Source organism: Aquarana catesbeiana, linkage group LG05 (genome assembly GCF_042186555.1).
Source record: "Aquarana catesbeiana isolate 2022-GZ linkage group LG05, ASM4218655v1, whole genome shotgun sequence".
Lineage (NCBI taxonomy): Eukaryota > Metazoa > Chordata > Amphibia > Anura > Ranidae > Aquarana > Aquarana catesbeiana.
Window position 1 is genome coordinate 349610137 of NC_133328.1, and position 19776 is coordinate 349629912.

The following is a 19776-nucleotide window of genomic DNA, read 5'->3' on the forward strand; positions in this document are numbered from 1 at the left end:
TAATGAAAAAACAAAGAATCATAGGATGAAGGTATGGAATAGCAAAACATGAGGGGGGGGGGGGGTGAAGTGAAAATAAATGGTTTCAAAGAAAATAATCAATAAACCTCCCCCCCAAAAAATAATAATCAATAATTGGAGATAAAGCAATTAAGGTCGAATTCCAGATTATGTCCTAATGGCGCTAATGTACGGAGCTCATGTATCCAGCGAGATTCTGACTGACTCAGTTTTATCACTTTATTATCACCCCTCCAATGGGGTTTGCATTTATCTATCCCTCATACCATTAAAGAGGAGGGGTCCCTATTGTGGAAATGGTCATAGTGTCTAGACAAATTATGTTTTGGGAAGCCATTCTTTATATTTTGAGTATGTTCCCTTAATCTCTTTCAGAGTTCCCTTTTAGTTCGTCCAATGTACTGAATCTGACACAGACATTCCAGAAGATAAACCACCCCTTCTGTTTGGCATGATATAAAATATTTTATCTGATACTCCCTATCAGTAACAGTTGATGTAAAGCTATTTTTTTTTCTTTTTTGTTTCATTTGTATGCCTACATGTGTAGCATGTCTTACAAGGGTAGAACCCCTTACCATCAAAGAAGGAAAACTTTTTTGAGCAGGAGGATCCAGCACATTCTTTGCAATAAGGTCCCTCAGGGTCGGTGCTCTCTGATATGTGAATTTTGGCTTTTCTGGTATTGTTCCTAGATCCCAATCAGCTTTAACAATATTCCAGTATTTTTTGCAAATTTTTTCTATTTGTTTATGCTGGATACTGTAATCCATAACAAAGGGTACAGTACTGGTATATTCTTGATTTCTAGTTGAATCCTCAATAAGTTTTTTTCTATCAAGAGCCCCTACTTCTTTTATTTTTTCTTTAATAAAGCTGTGTTGGTATCCCTTTTGAATAAATCTCTCACCAATGAATTCTGCTTGTTTCATAAACACTTCCTATTTCATACAATTTCTTCTCAGCCTAATTAATTGGCCTTTAGGTATGTTCTCCAACCAAGGAGCATGGTGACAGCTGTCCAATGGGAGGTAACTACGGTATTCCTATCGACCTGTTTAAAGTGTGTTTGTGTTATCATTTTTCTGTCTTCTTTAGAAATTTCCAGATCTAAAAATTGCATCTTCTCGGGACAGCTGATCCATACACCAGAAGGGATCAATGGCTGCTTTGCGCAATTCTACGATTCTCTCTACAGGTCCAGGGTAGACTACAGAAGGAAGGATCTTGTAGCGTACTTAGATGACATTGATATTCCAACCCTTACAGCAACGTATCGTGACAAGCTCAGCACCCCAATTACGTCCTTGGAGATACTCCGGGCACTTAAATCGATGCAGACAGGGAAAACACCGGGACCCGATGGCATCCCTGTGGAGTTTTATAAACATTATGCTACAGAACTAGTTGATAAACTTCAGGGCCTTTTCTCTGCATCGTCGCGTCTCGAAAAACTCCCGGACACAATGAGCGAAGCGATTATAGTGGTGATCCCTAAGCCAGGGAAAGATCCCACGTTATGCTCCTCGTATAGTCCTATATCCCTTCTGAACGTGGATGCAAAGGTACTGGCAAAGGTGTTGGCCAATAGGCTTAACCTGGTCGTTACTGCCCTCATCCACAGGGATCAAACGGGCTTCATGCCCAGGAAGGGAACTGACATTAATATCAGACGCCTTCACATTCACATAGACAGGGAAGACGAGGTGACTAAAGGAACGGTGGCCTCGCTCGACGCGGAGAAGGCTTTTGACTCCGTCGAGTGGGGCTACCTATGGGAAGTGCTGTCGCAATTCGGGTTTGGCCCGGGTTTCACGAAATGGCTCCGCTTGTTATACCATTGCCCCTCAGCTAGAATATGTACCAATGGATGCCTATCGGGGAGGTTCCGACTGTTTCGTGGCACGCGACAGGGATGCCCCCTCTCCCCGGGCTTACTTGCTTTGGCGATGGAGCCCCTGGCTGTTTTGCTGAGGGCTGACCCTGAGGTTAGGGGACTTCAAGTGGGTCCAATTGAGGAGAAGATATCGCTGTATGCGGATGATGCTCTGCTCTATTTTCGGACCGCACTGGATCTGATTAACCGATTCGGTGTCTATTCGGGGATTCGCATTAATTGGGACAAGTCGGTTCTCTTCCCGCTCCATCCCTCGACCCCTAGGGTACCACACCCGCAGCTCAAATGGGTAGATGAATTCAAATACTTAGGGATTAAGATTAGCACTAAAGTCCAGGACTACATGGACAACAATTTGCGACCACTCATGACACAGCTTACGGCTAGGTGTGCTGCTTGGCGTTCCCTTCCACTGACCCCTGTTGGCAGAGTCAATTTACTAAAAATGATTTACCTTCCCAAGTATCTTTACTTCTTCCGTACCATACACATCCCTAGGACTTTCTTCCGAAGGCTGGAGAGTCTGCTGATACAGTTTGTCTGGGCTGGGAGGCCACCCAGGGTGGCCAAGCAGATCTTGTATCTCCCGCTTTCGGGGGGGGGATCTGGCACTGCCCAATTTTCAAATTTACTATTGGGCAGCTGTTCTGGTCACGATTCGGTGGTGGTTATCCCAGCCCACACAGAATCCGGCGGTCACTCTTGAGGCGGCCATTCTGGGCTCCTTTGCCGCCCTTAGCAATCTCCCATTTGGTGGACTCAGGGCCAACTCGTCCATGACAACTCTGATGCGAACCACCGTGAGGGTCTGGCAGGAGGCTAGGAAAATATATCGGAAGCCCAATCATATTTCACCTCACATGCCCCTATGGGGTAACCCTATGCTCCCCCACTTTTACAGTATACTGGACCCCTCTCTCTGGGCGAAAAAGGGAATCCTTACATTAAAACATGTGGTTAAAGATGGTAGGCTTATGACTTTCCAAGCCCTGAGGCAATCCTTCGGTATTCCATCCTCCTTCCAATTTAGGTACTGGCAGCTGAAAAACGCCTTTGAAGCGCAGTTCCCAGCCCCCCTCATTCTGGAACCAGATTCCATTGAACGGCTCTTGACTTCCAGTGTGATGGGGAAGCCTCTCTCAACATTATATCTGTATCTTACAGTGGAGTATGATGCCAAATTAACTAAAACCTGGGAAAAGTGGAGGGTTGATATTCCCTCTTTAGACGAGGAGGAATGGAAGGAGTGTTTAATCTCCTACATTCCCTCCATGATCGCTGCAAAAGACAGGTTCGTACAATTTAAGTTCCTACAAAGAGCGTATTTCACCCCACAGAGACTGGCGCGCATTTACCATCAAAGAGATCCTAACTGTCAGAGATGCAGGCAGGAGGTGGGCACGTTTTGGCACATGGTCTGGTCTTGTCCCAAAATCCGACCCTTTTGGTCAGCAGTTGCCTCCACACTGAGCAAAATCATAGGCTCAAACTTACAGATGGATCCCCAAATACTATTGCTCAGTCATCTGGAGGATGTTGAGGGAGATAGGTATAGTAAACTGTGTCTAACCTTCACATTATACTACGCTAGGCGTGAAATTTTACTGGGATGGAAACTGGTAGAGCCTCCTACCCTAGCCTCGTGGAAAAGATCGGTGAATATGGTACTCCCCCTATATAGATTGACGTATGAAAGTTGGCAATGCCCGGGGAAGTTTGGAAAAAATCTGGTCCTCCTGGGTGGACGCCTCCAGGGACCCTGAACCCCTTACCCCATAATTAGGACGTGAAGCACAGTGGAGGACATCCTACTTTTCAGGTCTATTCTTTTTATCCCAGTTCCCCTTCCTTCCCGCCCCTCCCCCCCCCCTTTCTCCCCCCCCTTCCCCCCCCCCTCCCCGCTGTCCCCACCAGGCTTGATTGAATATTGGGTATTTATTTTATATTATCTAAGAGTTTATAAGGATGTAATGCCATAGGAGTATTGTTAAGTGAAACTTCTGACACTTACACCACTGGAATAACTGATAAATAGTGGCTATCGGCTGAAGATAGATCTTACTATCATTATTATTACCACAATGACTGTACTAATTTTTTTGTATTGTAATGCTGATTTGTTTAATAAAAATTTTCTGTTAAAAGAAAAAAAAAATGTATCTTCTCATCACTTATCTCCCATGTCAATCTGATGTTCTTATTATTTAAATTCAAATTAAAACCAAAAACCATCAAGCTTTCTCTATCGCCAGCCCAGTTAACAATAATGTCATCAATAAATCTCTTGAATAGGAGGAGTTGCTGCAGCCTCTTGTTATAAAGAGCACCCTCCTCCCATTTGGCCATGTAGAGATTAGTTACCGCTATTTCGCAAATCTTTTTATAATAACCACTTTCATACCAGAAGTAGTTGTGGTCCAGGCTATATCTTAAACAATCTAACAGGAACTTCCTCTGCACGGCCTTCAGTCCGCTAAATTCCTTCAAGGCCCATTTGGTCGCTTGTATTGCTTCTCCATGATTAATTATAGTATATAGCGACGCCACCTCTGCTGTTGCAAGGTACACTGGTCTATCTTCAAATGTGATTGTATCAAGTAGTTGTATCAAGTGTTTTGTATCTCTTAAATATGACTTTATTTTTCTCACTAATGGCTGTAAGAACCAGTCTATATACTCTTCTATTCTTGCTCCAACCGAATTTATTTCATTCACTATCGGCCTTCCAAATGGTTTTTCCTTGTTTTTTATTGATCTTCGGGAGAGTATATATTACTGGAATTCGACATCCAAGCGGCTGCAAATATTTGGCTTCTTTTTTATTTAGTAAACCTTTCGACTTCCCTCTTTCTATTAGATAAGCTAGGTCATCTTTATATTCTACTATTGGATTGCCGGACAATTTCTGATAAGTATCTCTATCACTTAGTTTCTTTCTTCGATTGAATCACTATGGCTCCTCCTTTATCAGCTTGTCTTACTACAACATCTTTCCTCTCTTTAAGTTTTTTAATGCCATTCTTTATATCACCAGGGTCATTTATTTTTGTGATCTTCAAATCTTGAAGATCCTTTAAGACCATTCTCCTGAATACTTCGATGTATCCTTCTGTTCCAATTGGGGGATTAAACAAAGATTTATTCTTCAAATCACTAAACTTGATCTTATTCTCGACAACAGTATTTCTTAATATATTTTCTCCTGGTTTATCTAACATGTATTTCTTGATATGTAGAATCCTAGCAAATTTGTTAATGTCTACATAGGCGTTAAATGTATTCAAATTTTTTTTTGGTGCAAATTTGAGGCCTTTATCCAATACTTTGATTTCATCTTTCGTTAGTTCCACTCTACTAATGTTTATTATTCCTTCTCCTATTACTCTCTTCTTCTTCTGTTTTTTTGTTTCTTCTCTACATCCACGCCTTGTTTTGCGTTTCTTCCAGATGATTTTCTGACCTTCTTCTCGGAGATCTCCTTGATCTCTCTTCCCAATCTTTGTCTCTCTGATGATCCTGATTTCTTTCTTCCCTTCTTGTCTCTTTGCTCATTGTGTGATCTGGGCTCCGCCTGACTGATCTCCGAGGTCCATTCTCCATCTGATGACTCCTAGGAGAATCCCGGCATCTCATCTCTAAAAAACGCCCCGGAGTTCTTTCACGTCCTTCATACTGATGTTTAGGTGTTCTTCCTCTTTCATATTGGTCTCTAGGGGTTCATCCTCCCTCATCAATCCTTCTCAAATATTCATAACGATTATATGTTGGAATACTATAATAATTATCGTAAGGTACTTGTTCCCATCTTCCATCATAATAGTGGGACCTAATGTCTCTAGTATCATTTTCATATCTACGATTTTCATAATTTCTCCATGGAGGCGTTGGTGGCTCTCTTCTATCAAATGGCTGTTGGAAGGGTCTCGGAGAATTATAGGAATTATTATTCTGCCAATTATTTTTATTATTTATTATTACAGTTATTATTCCCATTCCATCCTTGTCTCTGATTTGGAGTATTGTAGTTATTACGATTCCCCCCTGGGCCATTATTAGATTGGTTCTTCACTTTTTCTGCGATAGCCATAGTCTTTTCATCTTTCTCTGGGGAGCTTTTGGTAGATTCTATTGTGGATTTTTCTAGTTTATTTTGCCATTTAAAAACCAAATCATCCTCATAATCTTTCATGTCTCTTTGATACTTACTTCTCTTCCTAGCTGCTGTCTCATTATCCTTTTGTTCCATGTCTCTCTGCAACTGTCTTGATAGAGCAGTGAATTCAGGGAGTTCCTTTGAGATTTCTACAATTGCTTTAAATTCTGCAATATTCTTATCCAGTGCCCTCATTTTCTGTTGTTTTCTTTTTTTTTAAAGATCAAGTAGTTCCAGGCCCTTATCATTAAAAAATTGGAACCACTCATCAGTGGATTCCTTATCCAACAGTCCATCATTAATAGGAACATCCCATCTCAATCTTCTTGGTATTAATCTACCTTTTATATATTTTTCACAAGTGGCTATATCCCACCATGAATTTATCTTCTTTTCCATTAGATGCCCCATTTTTCTAAAACAATTCTCAATATCACCTACCACATTGGTTTCTTGTCTCTCAAAAATGGTATCTAAATCTACTGCTCTATTTTCTAAAAACCCAAATACTTCCATGGTTGCAGCACAAGTAAAGGTAGATAGGTAACAAGATATGAAAAACAATGGGAAACTAATGCGCAAACCACAGGGGACAAAACAAATAACCAAACACTCAAAAACCTAACACAGTAGCTGCCAGCATATGAATGTTCTCACACCAATAAAAGCAAATGGTAAATAAATATATATATATAACTGGCGCTTACTAAGGATATAGAAATAAATGTAATGATAATGGTTCCCAATCCCGGCTGTGATTGGAAACAGAATGTCATCCCGCTCTCTTCCCTGACGCGTTGCGTCACTGATCATGTGACTTTCTCAAAAGGTATAGAGTCGGGTGCACGGCGGTGACTCATATAGCAGGATGGTTACCATAGTAACCCTCTTCGAGTTATCTTCGAGTTATCTTCGAGTTATCCACTAGATGGCAGGTCAGCGTCATGAGCAGTTTTTTATATAATTGATTTATTCAGTTGATTTTATCTCAGAAGAAATATTTTTAATTGTCCACTAGATGGTGCTGTATATCTAATATCTCGTTTGAAGATTTTTTATGTGTTTTAAATTGCATTTTATTTATATATTTATTGTAATGTATGGCATATCTGTTTTTAACAAGCAAGTGAAATGTTGTTATTGCATCAGTAAGATTTTAACATGAAAAGCAGGGTTTCTATGGTAACCGTCCTGCTATATGAGTCACCGCCGTGCACCCGACTCTATACCCTTTGAGAAAGTCACGGGATCAGTGACGCAACGCGTCAGGGAAGAGAGTGGGGTGACGTTCTGTTTCCGATCACGGCCGGGATCGGGAACCATTATCATTGATGCGTTCGCTTTTTTACTTTTAACTGTAAGTGTACTACCATCAATAAATGTTTTTGCTTTAAATACTGCACTATGGAGTCCCCCCTTCCCTTCTCTTATATGGTTGATTGATATCTGGCTGGAACTCTGGGGCACCCTAGGAGCGGATCTGGTGCAGTTACTGGAGATCCTTAGGAGAGGTGCCACTGAGGGGGCTGTGGAGTGGACCAGATAGTGTGAACCTGTCAGCAGGGCTTATTTTGCTCTGTTATGAGGTGAGAGGCTGGGGGAACTATTGTTTACACACACTGGAGATTGGCTGAACGGTGGCACTGGAATTTCTTTGATGAACTGCTTACTCACATTGAATTGAGATTGTCACAATCAGATTGCACTGTGTATGGGAACCTTTTTTCACTTTTTTCTGTGTTTATTTCATCATGTGATGTGTTTCACCATTTCGCATTAAGCACTTATTATTATATTATATTAGTATTTATTAATTGTTTATCTAAGATTTTTTGCACTTTTTTGCCATTTTGCAAATTTTTTGCACAGTCTGCTGTTTCCTTTATTGATTTTGTGTTTCTTGCATCATTTGCACAGATTGCGTACTTTGCACAGTCTTTGCATGCACCTTCATTTTTTATTGTGATTTGTGCACATTGCCTTGTGATTTGTTTAGATAATTTATTCACTTTGGATTTTATTATCTATATTTTTTTATTCATATTTTTTAGGAATTATGTTTTGTATTCATTTGTGAGTATTTGTTTGGAATTCGTGTTTGAGGATTTTGTTCATCCTTTAGGATTCTAGTCAAGGGCCCACCTAGTTAATTATTTATGTTTCTGGAGTGTGTTATTTCTTTATTCATTTATTGTTATAGAATTGGTTCTGCGTATCTCTGGCTATATAATCCAATGAGAGATTAAATTTAGGACGCATTATCCGTTTGGATTTATGCTTCTGGAATCTCCAAAGATTTTGTCTCATTACATTTATTTTTATATCCTTAGAAAACGCCACTTATATATATTTATTTACCATTTGCTTTTATTGGTGAGAGAACATCCATATGCTGGCAGCTACTGTGTTAGGTTTTTGAGTGTTTGGTTATTTGTTTTGTCCCCTGTGGTTTGCGCATTAGTTTCCCATTGTTTTTCAACTCAATTGCTTGCTATCTGGCCTGACAATGCTGCCACCGCTGTGCCTCCTGTGCCCATTCCTCCAGAGTGCGTCACACTAATTCAGGAAGTATAGGAAACACCATAGTATTAGTAGTAGTAGTAGTAGTTGAACCCCTAAGTGATTTTTTGAAAACTACTATTCCTTTATACTTTTTTACTGGCGTTTCAAATTTACAAATGCAGCAAGAAATTAGAAATTTGATGAAAGGTTTAGCACTGGGAAACACTTTTTGAAAGATAAAAAGTGCATTTGATATACAACTGTATAGATCATACCAAAATAAGAGACAAATGAGGAGGAAAGAGGGACAGAGAGACTTTGTTCCAAATCAGGGACAGTCCCTCAAAATAAGGGACAGTTGGGAGCTCTGTATGTGTGTTTGTGGAGGAGGGGGAGGTGGTAAGCATCTGGCTATGGTATTTCAAATGTTGTCGCAGAATTAAACCATTTTAGGCCTTATGCACATGGACTTATGAAAATAAGGAGCATTTTTTTCTGACAGAATCTGGCAGAAAAAAAAACACCTGTATTTTTACAGTATGTGTATGCATTTATGCATGCATTTACTATTGTTTGTGCTCATATAGTGTTTAAGCGTAAATGCATTCTACTGGCCAGAATAATAATTTATTCTGCCCATTGGAATACATTTGAGGCATACTCATGCATTTATGCACATTTGGACTTTTATTAGATGCCTTTATGCACGTTTTCTGCTCAAGGCCTCATGCACATAGGGTGTCTGTTTAAGCCCCTCGGAAGGCCAGAACTCCTTGCAGGAAAAAGCTGCTTAAAACATTGTAAACAACATATATTGCACACGCGTTTAGGAATGTGTAACATTTGATAGCATATTCTATTGGCCAGGATATTCATTTATTCTAGCCTCACCCACCTAAGTGCCTAGAGGGAATTAATGTGGAGAGTTTATTCCGCATGCCTGTCATGACCTGATTCACACCTCTGCATTTTTTGGTGCTATTTGCTTTTTGCAGAAGTGCATTACAGTCCATTTAACACGGTTTCCTAAGGGACACATTCACATTTATGTCTTTTTTCAGCTGTTGCATTTTTGGGAAGGACCAGTGACTGTTTTACATGCAAAACAGTGCTTTTTTGGTTTCATAGACTTCAAAAAAGAAGTTGCAGAAAAGTATGTTGTGCGGTTTTACCGTAATTTTGCATCAGTTTGCATTTTGTATTTTTTCTTTCAATAAGTTTTTAGTGAAAATCAAAAACAAGTCATAGTTTTTCCACATAGAAATATTTGAACATAGAGTACATGGCAAGGAAGATATATGTAGCAGGATAAACGCAGAGGCTTCATGGTTTGCTTTGAGGCCATCAAGGAAAAAAAAAAAAATACAAATAGAAATACAAATAAAAGATAGGTTTTAAGGCACTATTGCTACATCTACTCTCAATTGCATGTGTATAGTGCGAACTCAAATATAGATTAAATGTAACAGTAAACTTGATCAACCAGTTTGAAATTAAAGTGTCATTGAGCCTTGCTTATGTGTAATGTGTTCTATATAGGAGAGACCTCTGTAAGATTGGTCCTTGCTCTTAAGGTCAAAAGAAGAGTCTAAAATGCACTATTAGGGAGTGCATCAGAGAATTTTATACGGTAAGAAAGGACAGAAAGAAGTAAGCTATGAAGAAAGTATTCAGGATTGCCAGCCTTCCGGGAGCCCTTTCCATTTTTACATGATGCTGATTTTTATCCGGGAATTCCTATATATGTTGCCCAGGGTTTCTAGGTCAGCTCAAACCTAGCAACAGTATCTTTCAGGGAACTAACTATTTTCTCTTGGGCCATTATCCAGGATATTTTCCTTTTAGCTGCCGAAAAGAAAACCTTTGGTTGTTTCAATGCTTTTGCTATGGATAATTTTGCCCCCAAAAATATGAAAAATCTCAGGTAGCTCTATTGGTGTTGGGTACGTGGGCATTGAGGGGTCTTTTGGGATTTGGCAGCTTGTTACCTTGTGGATCATGTGAAAAATTCTATTCCAGAACCTTCTGATTTTTGGGCATTCCCACCAGATGTGGAGCATGGAACCTGGAGAATCACATACTCTAAAGCAAAGGGGGGGGGGGGTAAGAAGGGAACATTTTCGCCAGCCTCGTCAGGACTAGATACCACCTGGTGACTACCTTCAGATTAGCTTCAATTAGTGCTGTATTGTGTATGTCTTTGTAGGCCCAAAAGAAATCTGTATGCCAGGTTTCTGCGTTCCATCTGACCTGGAGTTTGCTTCCCCAGCATGCATGTAAGGTAATATAGTGTTGTCTGATGCAAGTGACAGGCTGAAATACCCTACCTCTGCTCGGGGTCTGGCCGCACCATTGTTCGTAGGCTGTCAATCTCAGGGGTTCAGGTTTATTCTTCCATATGGAATGAAAGAAGCGGGAGATTTGCAGGAATTTATACTGCTCCTTTTCTGGCATTTCCAATTTATTTTTACAGTAGCTGAGCGAGATTGGGCCCAGGGGAGTTAGGTAGTGTCCAATGTGGTATAACCCTTTATCTAACCACCATTTGAAGGCTTTATAGTTTATTCCTGGTGTAAATCTGGGGTTATGAAAAATATGTGCTAATGGTTGCATATCCGAAGTCAGGGAGGAGCAGCCTTTCAGGCCATCTTAAAGGGATATAGAGTGTGAGAGCACTGGTGACATAATGTGTGAGCGATCTCTTGGAGGGCACCAGAGAAGGAAGTCCTACGTGTGTGTCGGGACCACTTGCCGCTCTATATGCACCCAGACGGGTTTCTTCAGGCGCGAGTAGATGACCGACAATTGTCCTAAGCGTGTCGCTTGGTAATACCACATTAAGTTAGGGACCCCTAGTACTCCTTGTGTTTTAAGTCTAAACAAAGTTTGTTATGAGAGGCGATATCCTGAGGTTCCCCAGATAAATTTTAAAATTTTGCTTTGAAATGTCCTTAGGTGATCGTACTTTAGTACTTTAGGATTGGGAGGGATCTGAATAGATAGAGCAATTTGGGAAGTAACGTAATTTTGACCGCGTTTATCCCCCCCAATCAAGACAGTTCATGTAGTGCCCAGCCTTTAAGATCCACTTCCAGCTTATTATACATAGGGGGAAAGTTAGCCTGATAAAGTAGTTCAATTTTTGGGGAGAGTTCTGTTCCCAGATATCAAATGGTGGAGTCACTCCATTCAAATTGGAAGGAGTTTTTTAGGTTTTGTGCAATCGTGTGTGGGACCGTTAAGTTTAGAATTTGGGACTTAGAGAGATTAACCCGTAAACCTGAAGCCTTAGTACAGGGGTCTCAAAGTACCGGCCTGCAGGCCATTTAAGGCCCGGGGACCAGTTACAAATGGCCCGCAGGCAAGGCCGATCCTAGGCAGGTGGCAGCGACTGGGAGTTTTCTCTCTCCGTCTCCTCTCCCCCACATGCTGCTGCAGCCCAGTGCACACAACACAGGAGAGCAGAGTGGAGGGAGGATCCACCCATTTCCCGCCCATCTAGTTATATCTAGAAGTGCCTGCTATCGAATAGTGCCCGGAATGAGTGCATGCACCGTACATAATACCATAACAGCTGATTTTATGATCAGCTCTTGTGTCAGTGAGATGGGGCCTGCACACAATAGCTGACTGAAGACATTTTTCAGTCAGATTGTGCCGAGGCATGTTCATTTAACATGAAGGGGGCAGATGTTTTCATTGATGGCCAGTGATGATCTAATATAAAGGGGGCGTATGTTTTCAAGGATGGCCTCTGCTGCAAAGATGGGGGCAGAATTTAAAATATTTAGCTAGCTAAATATGCCCTCCAGGAAGAATAGCAGGTAAAGATTTGTTTTGCAGATTTGTTTGGGCATCGTTAAAAATTCCGCCCCCATCTTTGCAGCACTGACCATTATTAAAAACGTCCACGCCCTTCATGTTAAATTCCACACCTCACCTACATGAACAATCCTCGGCAGCGCAAGGCACAATCTGACTGAAAAATATCTTCAGTCGGATTTTGTGCACAGGCCCCGTCTCGACAACACAACAGCTGATCGTAAAATCAGCTGTTGTGCTATTACGTATGGCGCATGCGCAGTTCGTCCCAGGCACTATTCGATAGTGGGCACTTCTTGACAGAGCACCGGCCTCAGATCCAGGGTCCTACTGCTACCTCAGGGCGGAAGATTGTGGCATTATCAGGGTGCCCTGCCACAAGGCCTGTGATGAAGATCAGGCCACCAGCTGACTGCCAGGAGGAGAGGTAAGGGAGCCATCACACAGGGGCTGAGCAAAGTCCTTAGCTGCGTGACTGGGGTTGAAATTTGTGTAGAGGGGGTATTTGTGGAGTGTGTGTGTGTGTGTGGGGTGGTATTTGTGGAATGTAAGGGGGGATATCTGTGAAGTGTAGTGTGGGGGGGGGTATTTGTGTGGAGTGTGTGTGGGGGGGTGTTTGTGGAGTGTAGGGGGTAATGCTGGGTGTTAATAGTGCATCTGCTGACACCAATGCTGGGGGTTGATAGTGCATCCGCTGACACCAGTGCTGGGAGTTAATAGTGCATCCGTTGACACCAATGATGGTGGTTAATATTGCGTCCGCTGACACCAGTGCTGGGGTTTAATATTGCGTCTGCTGACACCAGTGCTGGGGATTAATAGTGCGTCCGCTGACACCAATGCTGGGGTTAATATTGCGTCCGCTGACACCAGTGCTGGGGGTTAATAGTGCATCTGCTGACACCAATGCTGGTGGCTAATATTGCATCTGATGACACCAGTGCTGGGGGTTAATATTGTGTTCGCTGACACCAGTGCTGGGGGTTAATAGTATGCCCGCTGACACCAATGCTGGGAGTTAATATTGCGCCCACTGACACCAGTGCTGGGGGTTAATAGTGAGTCCGCTGATGCACTATTGCTGGGGGTTAATAGTGCGTCCACTGACACCAATGCTGGGTAAAAGGACAGTTTGCATGCGGCCCCCATTGGATGTGAAAATTTGTCCTGTGGCCCTCAGGTAATTTGAGTTTGAGACCCCTGCCTTAATAACATTCTCCAGTAATTTGCAGATCTTTGGGAGTGAAGTTGTTGGCAATGTGACAAACAGTAGTAAGTTGTCTGCAAATAAGGCGCATTTATGTGTCTGCTGTCCACAGTTGACCCCCTGAGAATAACCATGGAATGGTCTGACCATACTGTATCCCTTATGTATGATTTGAATATGGCTGGGATGTTAGCTGTGGAAACAAATATGTGATAAATTATTTTGTGGGATTGGTCAGCCCCTCCCACTATGGAGCCTAAGGTCTTAAGCATCGCTTGGAAAAATGTGGCTTGGCCCTGATTGGGTGCATAGTATGAAATAAAGGTATACAGTTGGTCATCTATAGTGCCCTTCAGGTCTGGTATGGATATTAAGGGGAACCATGTGCATTTTTTTTTTAAATGGCGTTACGGGTCCCACTAAAATCCATACCAGACCCTTCAGGTCTGGTATGGATTTTAAGGGGAACCCTGAGCCAAAATAAAAAAAATGGCGTAGGGTTCCCCCCAAAATCCATACCAGACCCTTATCCGAGCACGCAACCTGGCAGGCCGCAGGAAAAGAGGGGGGATGAGTGAGCGTCCCCCCTCCTGAACCATACCAGGTCACATGCCCTCAACATGGGGAGGGTGCTTGTCCCCAGGTTGATGGTGACAATGGCCTCATCCCCACAAACCTTGCACGGTGGTTGTGGGGGTCTGTGGGTGGGGGGGGCTTATCAGAATCTGGAAGTCCCCTTTAAGAGAACCCCCAGATCCTGGCCCACCCACTATGTGAATTGATAATGGGTACATGTACCCCTGCCAACTCACAAAAAAGTCTCAAAAATAGTAAAAAAGACAGGAGACACTTTTGGTCAAGCTCTTTATAAAAAAAAAAAAAAAACCCGCAATGTAAATCCATCTCACGCCGCCCGACAAACCGAAAAAAGAAAAAAAAAACGCAACAGCTCCGCCTCCATGGGAGGCCCCCACCGAGTGGTGCTTCTTCTCGATGGGAAGCTCCCGCCGAGTGACACTTCTTCTGGTGGAGTCACCAGTTTTCGTCACTATGTGGCCTCGCCCTCAGCTATATAACAGCTGTCATCGAGAAGAAGCGTCACTCGACAGGAGCCTCCCATGGCATTTTTTTTCTTTTTTTGATTCGTCGGGCAGCGTGAGATGGATTTACATTGTGCTTTCTTGTCCCCCCTCTTTTCCTGCGGCCTTCCAGGTTGCGTGCTCGGATAAGGGTTTAATATGGATTTTGGGGGACCCCTACGCCATTTTTAAAAAAAATTTGGCACGGGGTTCCCCATAAAATCCACACCAGACCTGAAGGGTCTGGTATGGATTTTGGGGGGACCCCTATGCCATTTTGTTTTTAAATTTGGTGCAGGGTTCCCTTTAATATCCATACCAGACCTGAAGGGCCTGGTATGGATTTTGGGGGGACCCCCACACAATTTAAAAAAAAATTGGGTTTGAGGTTCCCCTTAATATTCATACCTGACCCAAAGGGCCTGGTAATAGACTGGGGGCAGGACCCGAGCCGTTATTTTTCAATGAGTTTTATCTATATTGCCAGGACCCGACAATTCAATACAGCCACGATCAGCTTTAAATTACTGTTTTTCCTTCAGAAATGTAATTTTGCTGTGGTACTGTTCTAAAACTGCGCCAATTTACAGGCATACTATAGACACCCCTCAGGCACGATATTTAAAGGAATATTTCATGTTTATTGTTTCACTTTAAGCATTATTAAAATCACTGCTTTTTAAAACTTCTTTTTGCATTGATACATGTCCCCTGGGGCAGGACCCAGGTCCCAAACACTTTTTATGACAATAACTTGCATATAACCCTTTAAAATTAGCACTTTTGATTTCTCATGCTCATGTCCCATAGACTTTAATGGTGTTCATGTGTTCATCCAAATTTTTTGCCTGTTGGCAAGATCTGGTGCGAACCGAACTGGGGGGGGGTGTTTGGCTCATCCTTAGTGGAGGGTGTAGGCTCTGGAGCTCAGGGATTTCCTCCTCTATGTCAGCACAGGCCTGTGCTGTGGCTGCCATCTTGGAAACAAACAGGTCTGTTAAGAGACTAAATAGCGGCCATAGGTCCCTCCTGGCTGTGCCCCCGAACATGTACGGACTCTCTGGGATGTCCCCTAGGTGCTGGGATGGTCGTGCTGTGTCCTGCTAGCTGTAGGCAGTTGCTCGGTGTGCCGTTTGGACAGGTTGAAGTGGAGATCCAGGCTAAAGGGGCCATCTTGGAGTCCGCTGTGCATGCACCTCGCGTTTTACATTTTTTTATGCTTTTTTTGGGCAATTTGATTAAAAAATGCAACCCATGTTAAAAAAAATGTCCTGCAATTCTGCAAAATGCTAAATGCATGAAAAAACGCGTTGGTATGAATGGAGCCTGAGTCCTACACTTACAGTATATTGTATATCAGAATATAGGCGAGCTGCTCTGTCTCCTAATGGTGTGTTTTTTTTGCTATGAGCTTGGTCTTTTTGCTTTTTTAAACACCTATGTATGCATGGACACTTAGGCTAACATAAAGGTGTTTTTACAGGCAGAAAAAAAAATCTGAGTGCCTGTATAAGCAGCATTTTTTAAACTGTGTGTGCATGAGTCCTTAGACAGGTAAGAAAGGTCACATATGTGTTTTGCAAATGAAAATTTTCTTCATCTTCAGAGTAAGTTGGTGTAGGGTTGTGAAATAGAATTTTGTTCATACCTCCCAAATTTTAGAGATGGGAATGAGGGACACCTATCAGCAAAAGTATGCAGGCATAGGACACACCCCTTGCCATGCCCCCTTAAAGGAGAATTGTACAAAAAATATAAGATTGGTTCAACCCAAAAGTGCTTTTTTACCACTACTCTTCCTTTATATTGGCTTTTGGAATTTACAAATGCAGCAATTTAGAAATCAGATGAAAGGTTTATCACTGTAAAACACTTTTTCATAGATAAAAAGTGCATATTTTTTATACAACTATAAAGATCAGACCAAAATGAGGGACAAATGAGGAAGAATGAGGGACAGAGGGACATTGCTCCAAATCCAGGACAGTCCCTCAAAATCAGGGACAGTTGGGAGCTATGATTTTGTTTTGTTGTTGCTGAATCATAAACTTGTATTTTACAATCTTATGAATAGCATGTATATACAGTACATATCTGATTCCCATTGATTCTAAAAGCCAGCTCTTTGACACTATGTCTGATATGATTGAGGAGGACCTTTATTCCATAGATAGGTTGCAAAGGTCTTTCCTAAACCCTCCCTGCTCAGGCTTGTGACCAGCATGCAGAATGTGATAACTCATGTGCATAGATAATTTGTACACACATATTTAAGCCAATTTTATTAACCTTACAGTATGTATTTGGAATAATGTGGGCAGAAATCAGTGTAAACCTATGCAAACACAGGGAGAACATGCAAACTCCATGCAGATAGTTCCCTGACCAAGGACCCCCAGTGCTGCAAGGTAAAAATGCTAACTACTGTAAGCCACTGTGTAGGTGGTAACACATCAATTGTCATACTTGCATTTTAGAGTTAAATTATTATTTGTTTATTCATGTATCTATTTATAGGGTTTTAATTTATATTTAATGCTCTATTTTTACATAAAATCATGGGCATTGTAAATTAGCATCAATATTATGAGTGATTTTTCTGTCTAATGATTGCCTGCTCCTGTAAACATATATGCAGTATTTAGTATCTAAGTGGAAATGAAAATGCACTTTAACAAGATAATTATATTGGTCTAAACCACTAATTTTGTATGCCCCCTGATGATTGGTATTAACAAACACTAAATGTACAGTAAGAAGAAATCCATTGAAGTTCTTTAAATTTCCACTGGTAGGCAGTGTTTCCAAACATAAACTCTTCCAGGTAATATTTTGTTCTGTGTAGTTTGATGAATGTTGTGCGTGTTGTTCATGCACATAAGTGCACTATACATTATTGAAGCAGAATATGTGTGTCTAAGGAATATAAATGTGTGTGTGTGCGTGTGCGGATAGATAGATAGATAGATAGATAGATAGATAGATAGATAGATAGATAGATAGATAGATAGATAGATAGATAGATAGATAGATAGATAGATAGATAGATAGATAGATAAATAGATACATAAATAGATAGATAAATGAATAGATAGATAAATAGATAGATAAATAAATAGATAGCTAACAGATATATCACAGGACCTGAATTCCAGAAGAATAATAGGCAACATTGTGAATATCCTATTTATTAAACACACTTACTCATCTTATAGTTGTTTTTTACACAGGATAGAATAAAACAAAGGCACCAATCACTTGCACATGCACTTTGAAGAATTAAAGTGATTGTAAAGTCTGTTTTTTTTTTTTAAATAACAAACATGTTATACTCACCTGCTCTGTTGCAGTGGATTTGCACAGAGCAGCCCGGAGCCGCCTCTTCTCTGGTCTCTCTTTGCTGCTCCTGGCCCCTCCCTCTTGTCGAGTGCATCCACAGCAAGCACCTTGCTATGGGGACATCTGAGCTGAGCTGCAGCTCTAAGTGTCAATTCAGACATGGAGCTGTGGTTCTGTCCTGTCCCCTCTCTCTCCTGATTGGCTAACTGACTTTGGTTGACAGCAGCCAATGGTGTGCACTGTAGGCGCACGAATGCCGCCCCCCCCATTCATGCACCCGGCCCCTTTCAGGATGCCGGACGCATGAATTTCTATGGCGAGGTGGGGGGGGTGCTACATTTTGAAGCACCTGAGTGTGAGGCTCTATTAGGCTTCAAAATAGGGTGGGCTCGGAGCGCAGAGAGTGCGCCCTGATCTCACCCAATTGTGTGACGATAGCGAATTAATTTTCGCTATTTTCACACCAATCTTCCCCCCCCCCGCCAATCAGGAGGCAGGACGCCAGACCTGCTTCCTGATTGGCCAAAGCGCCAGGCCACCCTATTGGATGCCTGGCGCTTAGGAAGAGGAGCAAGGAGACTCGTGCTGGAGCAGAGGTCGCCGCCACTCTGAGAGGTAAGTCCCCTCGGCTGCATACCCCCACTGGATTGTGGCTCTGGCACCCCCCTCGGGTGGCAGTGCCGCAATCCACGCACAAGGGGGTGCCAGAGCTGTGATCCACATGCACAGGGCGAGGTGGGGGGATGCAGCCAGAGCCGCAAACCACAGGAGTGGGGGGGTCAGTGGGCACAATGGCTGAATTTGATGGGTGCAAGTGGCTGCATTTGATGAGCACAGGTGGCTGCATTTGATGGACACAGGTGGCTGCATTTTATGGGCACAGGTGGCTGAATTTGATGGACAAGTGGCTGCATTTGATGGGCATAAGTGGTGGCATTTTATGGGCACAGGTGGCTGCATTTGATGGGCACAAGTGGCTGCATATGATGGGCACAACTGGCTGAATTTGAAGGGCACAGTGGCTGTGTTTGATGGGCACAACTGGCTACATTTGATGGGCACAGTGGCTGCATTTGATGGGCACAAGTGGCTGCATTTGATGGACACAGGTGGCTGCATTTGATGGGCACAGGTGGCTGCATTTGATGGGTACAGTTGGCTGCATATGATTGGCACAACTGGCTGAATTTGATGGGCACAGTGACTTCATTTGATGGGCACAGTGGCTGCATTTGATGGGCACAAGTGCCTGCATTTGATGGGCACAGGTGGCTGCATTTGATGGGCACAGGTGGCTGCATATGATGGGCACAAGTGGCTGCATTTGATGGGCACAAGTGGCTGTGTTTGATGGGCACAAGTGGCTGCGTTTGATGGGCACAAGTGGCTGTGTTCGATGGGCACAATGGATGCCTTTGATTGGCACAACGGCTGTGTTTGGGCACAAGTGGCTGCATTTGATGGGCAGAAGTGGCTGCGTTTGATGGGCACAATGGCTGCATATGATGGGCACAATGGCTGGATTTGATGGGCACAGTGGGGCTGCAATTGATGGGGGTTTCAGCATTTTTCAGTATGTTTGGGCCCCCAAAAAATTTTGAGCCGCTGCTGTTGGCAGCATATCTAAACCTTTTTTTAGTGGATTGCGCTAAAAATGGCTGCCTGGAACAGACTGGGTGGAGAAGATGGTCCCTTTTCCCAAGCAGGCAAAATATGACTTGGCCCCAGAATCAGCATGTGCCTACTAGGTGTTGCA